Source organism: Scylla paramamosain, chromosome 1, assembly GCF_035594125.1.
Source record: "Scylla paramamosain isolate STU-SP2022 chromosome 1, ASM3559412v1, whole genome shotgun sequence".
In the NCBI taxonomy this organism is placed as follows: Eukaryota; Metazoa; Arthropoda; class Malacostraca; order Decapoda; family Portunidae; genus Scylla; species Scylla paramamosain.
In genome coordinates, this window is record NC_087151.1 from 4711501 (window position 1) to 4717500 (window position 6000).

Consider the following 6000-nt stretch of genomic DNA (forward strand, 5'->3'; position numbering starts at 1 on the left):
ACACACAACCCTCGACTGCCCTGCCCAACGAAACATACACAAACAGGAAACATAAGTACATAAATGATAAAGAAATAGGCCTGTCAACACCTAACCTACGTAAAGATGCCCACGCTGGAAACACTGGGTACCTGTTTTTTTTTTTTTATGTAGGAGAGACACCGGCAACAAAACGATACAAAAAAATAAATAAATAAATAAAATAAATAAATAAAATAGGCATACTGAGCTTCCGGTCCCCAGGGAAAGTCAAAAGCGGTCATCATCTTTAATTAATGTTATTGTGATTGCAATGAAATGGCTCACGCTCACTAAGGTCAGGTCACTTCAAGTGGGATTAACATCATACACTAATAAATTTCTAACTTAACTTCACTAAAAAATTAAGTGGGTACATCAAACTTATGTCCGGATATTTTAGCGTGACACAATTCAAACATCACTTGCAAAATAAGATTAACTTCAATATGTTACACTAGTATTAGTTAACAAGGTGATCCCAGAATTCAAGACACCACTGCTTAATAAAGAACTGTTTGTATGTGTGTGTGTGTGTGTGTGTGTGTGTGTGTGTGTGTGTGTGTGTGTGTGTGTGTGTGTGTGTGTGTGTTGTTTGTGGTGTCTAAGATTTTCTCGTTATATTTTGTGCTATTTTGCATTTCTCTCTCTCTCTCTCTCTCTCTCTCTCTCTCTCTCTCTCTCTCTCTCTCTCTCTCTCTCTCTCTCTCTCTCTCTCTCTCTCTCTCTCTCTCTCTCTCTCTCTCTCTCTCTCTCTCTCTCTCTCTCTCTCTCACACACACACACACACACACACACACACACACACTGCAGCGTCTCATCTCGGCCAAGACGTGTACACAACAAATAGACATGAGAGAGGAGCAGGAGGGACGGGTCAACAGTGATCTCCTGACCTGATGTGACCCTGCAGGCGCTGGGGGCGAGGAGCAGGGAGGAAGAGGAGGAGGAGGAGGAGGAGGAGGAGGAGGAGGAGGAGGAGGGAGGGGACGAGTTACTATTGGTTATCTGAGCGGTAGGATGACGGTGAAGATGGTCGTGTTCGTGGTGGTCGTGGTGGTGGTGGTGGTGGTCGTGGCGGTGGTGGTGGTGGTGAAGGTAACACATACAGGGAAATTTATAGAAAAAAAATGGAGCTACTGTGATGACCAAACTTCCGCCGCCATTGCCATTACCTGTGTTGTCCTTATTCCTCTTTAATTAATAGTTTCTTATTACCTGTTTGCATTTGTAATTACTTTTTCTATATATATGATTCAATACTTATTCTTTTATCTTTGAATCTTCGTAAATCTTAATCGTCTTCTTTCCGCGAATTGTGATGTTTGTTTGTTTAATGATTTTTAGCTTCCTAATATTATGGTTTCTCTGTTTTTGTTATTCATTTATATATTTTTTAGTATGTTTTCATCTTAATGGCATTTTTTTATTTCTAATCTCTAACAGTAAGTGTGTTTCTATTGAATTTTCATCCTACATTGTGCCTACCAAGTCTCCTCTTTCTCCTCCTCCTCCTCCTCCTCCTAGTCCTGTTTTTTTTTTTTTTTTCCTTCTCTTATTCCCTTATTTCTATTGACGTTTCACCTAACCTCATACATTCTATATCTTCTTCTTCCTCCTCTCTTTCGCTCTGTATTTCCACTGATTTTTCACCTTATCTTGCGCCTTCCAGATCATCATCATCATCATCATCATCATCATCATCATCATCATCATCATCACCACCATATTCTTCTTCTCTTCTTGTTCTTCTTTTTCTTCTTTCTATTGTTTATTGCCTTTTCATCTGTTCATGCATTATCCAGTCTCTTCCTTTTCCTTTTTTTTTCTGATCCTCTTTTATCTTTTTATTGTCTCTTTATCTAACCCTTTCCTTCTCCTCCTCCTCCTTCTCTTCCTTTTCTTCCTTCTTTTTTCTTTATCCTCTTGTATGCTTTATTGATATTCACCTAACCACGTGCCTTCTAGATCTTCCTCCTCTTTTTTTCTTCCTTCTGTAATAAATCTTGTTCTCAGATCTTCCTCCTCCTCCTCTGTTCCCTCTGCTTCCTCCTTCTCCTTCTCTAGACCACCCTTCTTCTTTCTCTTTCCCCTTTTCTAGACCCTCTTCTTCCTCTTCCTCCTCCTTTAGACCCTCTTCTTCCTCCCTCCCTAGACCCTCCTCTTCCTCTTCCTCCTCCTCCTTCTCCTCCTCCTCGTCACATTGCCAAGCTAAAACATTCATGCTTCAATCACACGAAGACTTCCCGAAGAAGACTCCTCGCAAAGCCATTGGTTCTCACGCGTCCCCCTAACACGACTCGCCATTGGCCGCCACCTGCCTGAGCTCACGTGCCATTGGGTAGATCGTTCCGTGGCGCTCACCTCCCATTGCGCCGCACATTCCAGCAGCGGGAGGAGCACTTTGGCAACGCGGGGCCTTTTCATTAGGGCGAGAAGGGGAATGAATGTATGTATGTTGCGGTCACTCCTCGGCGGCTGGGGATCGAAAGGGTTATACGCTAAAGTGACTTGGAGGAATGTTTATTGACGTTTGCTGTGTGTGTGTGTGTGTGTGTGTGTGTGTGTGTGTGTGTGTGTGTGTGTGTGTGTGTGTGTGTGTGTGTGTGTGTGTGTGTGTGTGTTGGAAAAAGGGAGGGGTTGAAGGGGGCATATTCTGTACGTACATGTTTCTGTCTGTGTCTGTGGAACTGTGTTTATGTGTGTGTCTGTCTGTTTGTCTGTCTCTTCTCTCTCTCTCTCTCTCTCTCTCTCTCTCTCTCTCTCTCTCTCTCTCTCTCTCTCTCTCTCTCTCTCTCTCTCTCTCTCTCTCTCTCTCTCTCTCTCTCTCTCATGTCTCCTTCAGCTCAAAATCAAATCTCCACTTCATCCTCTTCGTGCTCTACAATTAACATACTCTGTCTAGATACCCCAGCAAAGACAGGCAGCCCATACACTCGTACGTACACACACACACACGCGCACACACTCACCCTCACATACACATCATTAAGCATTTACTGAGAGCAGGAATAATGTAACAACCTTTCTATTACCTGAGAATCGCACATTTCATTACTTTTCCTCTCCCTACACAGTTACTCCCATTTGAGCAGCGTGTGTAGGTGGCGTTATAATGTTCTTGCAATGTAGTAGGCATCGTTCTTTTGGTCATTTATTCACAAATGCTTTGCTCTCCCACTGCGACTGTTTTCAAAGGCCACAGAGACGATTAGCAGGGTGTTCAAGAGTGTTTTGACTGTTAATAATGTAGAAATATTATCATTGTGTCACTATAACCGGAAAAACACCCTTAAAAATCCGTGGAGCTTCAACTATAGCCTTTTGAAAGTAGATGAGTTGCGGCCAAGGTGTGTGTCATATTCCAAGCAGCAATCACACATATACTATAAATTAAATTGTCCTTTCTCTCTCGAATCTTCTTGTCTCTTAATGGGGAACGGCATTAGTACAAGTCTTTTTTTTTCTTTTCCTAGGTGGGTCTCCTCAGTCACTACGTAATAAGGTTCTTTCACCGCTGTACCAACTTCCCTATAATCGCTGACAACTTCTTAGTCACGTTTGTACTGTGGTCTCCTAAATATTTCCATATCCGAAAACGAACAAATTCTCTCTCTCTCTCTCTCTCTCTCTCTCTCTCTCTCTCTCTCTCTCTCTCTCTCTCTCTCTCTCTCTCTCTCTCTCTCTCTCTCTCTCTCTCTGTGTGTGTGTGTGTGTGTGTGTGTGTGTGTGTGTGTGTGTGTGTGTGTGTGCGCGCCCCTGCAAACATTTTCTCAATAGAAGCTTGGATGTTAGCAAAGGGTCACCACAGACAAACCATCTGAGCTCTCGCTGGGACTGCTTTGAAAGGCCTCAAAAACATTCAACCGATCCTTAGAGTGTAATCTTTAAATAGTATCAGCGCAGCATACTCCTTGTCACACTACCAGTTGGGCAATGAAACCACCCTTGCAGAACTCATCAGCACCCACCAGAGGCACACACACCGCAGCGTCTAAGAAGAGAGACTGAGAACCAAACCAATGTAGACTGTAACACTCCTAAGTCGGTGATGGTTGTTAAAGATAAAGAAACAATGAATTACCACTGGTGTCAAGGTAACACTCCAAAAAAGTATGTACACCTTATCATTATGGACATACGCACACATCCACCGCCTCCGCCTCTCTGTTTTTATGTTGTCAATTGATCTTTTATTTATTTCTTCTCTCACTCTTTTGTCTTCATTTGTGCTGGTTCCTTTCACTTCATCTTCCCTTTTGTTGTCATCTTATTATTCTGGATTTTTCTGTTTGCCTGTCTGTCTGTCTGTCTGTCTGTCTGTCTGTCTGTCTGTCAATCGGTCTCCCCTCGCTTGTACTGTAACTCAATGACGTCAAACTCTTAGTGCTCTTTGCCCCTTCCCCCCACACTCTCTCTCTCTCTCTCTCTCTCTCTCTCTCTCTCTCTCTCTCTCTCTCTCTTGCTCACACTTGTTATTTCTCCATTGCCTTCTCCATCAATCTCCTCTCGCCTTCTCTCCTCTTCTATATCTTACAAGTTCCATTCTCCTGCAAGTTCCCGTCACCTACCCCTTCCAACACATCATTCCCTTAATTAAAAAAAGGTACACATCTTATTCTGTTTTGCTCTCACTTATTTTATATTGTCCTTTATCTTCTCTTTAAAAGTGCACATCCAGTTCTCTTTTACGCTTTTCTTCCCTTTATTTTTACACTGGCCTTTGTATTTTCCCTTCGTTAAGACACCACTAAAAGCAACAACCTTGAAAATCTCAGCGACCTTTCACGACCACCACCACCATCACCACCCAGTTGCTCGATACCTCAGGGTTATCGCCACCGCCGCCGCCGTCAAGCGCTGGACGCCGCCGCCGCCGCCGCCACCGCTGCCGCCGCTTCTGCTTCTCATCGATCGAGGCGGATTTAATATTTATTGTCCACAGGCGTTCATGAATCCGAGTGCAGGCATGAACAGTGCGCTCCCCCCCCCCCATCTCCAACACACACACACACACACACACACACACACACACACACACTCCTCCCACTGTTGCCTTCCCGCCTCCCCGCTTCCCACCGCTGCTCCCCACCAACGCATTCCCGCCTGTTCATCCCTCCGCCTCCTCCTCCTCCTCCTCCTTTTATTTCTTCTACCTCATTATTATTATTATTGTTATTATTATTATTACTATTGTTATTATTATTATTATTATCATTATTACTACTACTACTACTACAGTTACTATTATTATCAGTATTATTTCTCCTCCTTCCCCCTCCTCCTCCTCCTTTCCCTCCTGCTAATCATCTTGCTCCTCCTCCTCCTCCTCCTCCTCCTCCTCCTCCTCTTCTTCCAGACACTGTCGTGGAATAAGGTAATAGGATCGTTGATGACAGACGTGTGTGTGTGTGTGTGTGTGTGTGTGTGTGTGTGTGTGTGTGTGTGTGTGTGTGTGTGTGTGTGTGTGTGTGTGTGTGTGTGTGTGTGTGTGTGTGTGTGTGTGTGTGTGTGTGCGTCGATTGTCATGACAAGTGAAAGTGTTTATTCTTATCTGTGTGCGTGTGTGTGTTTGTGCTGCAAATGATGAGGAATGGACGTAACTGGAGGAGAGAGAGAAAGAAAAATAATAAGAGAGTTTGAGGAGGGAGAAAAAGGGATGTGTGTGTGTGTGTGTGTGTGTGTGTGTGTGTGTGTGCTGTGGGGGTAGGGGGGATGACACGAAGGAAGAAAGAAAGTGGAGGAATGGGTCAAGGCCGCTGGAGGAGGTCGAAAAGGTGGAAATGGGGAAGGACTGAGGAATGACGGAACGAGAGAAGGTAAGGATGGCAAGATGGGAAGGTGAGAGTGAGGAGAGGGATGAAGGAAGGAAGCTTTGCAACAGGTGGGTCCTTGAAACTACTGAATATCATCAAGGAAATAACGAGTTGGTAAGAATTAATGGCGAGAGAGAGAGAGAGAGAGAGAGAGAGAGAGAGAGAG

General features: G+C 44.1%; 1 protein-coding gene across 1 annotated transcript in view; it reads right to left on the minus strand.

Moving 5' to 3' along the window:
* LOC135092394 (glutamate receptor ionotropic, delta-2-like) overlaps positions 1–6000 on the minus strand; it is a 251022-nt gene that overhangs the window by 20183 nt on the left and 224839 nt on the right. The gene's annotated exons all lie outside the window — the stretch shown is intronic.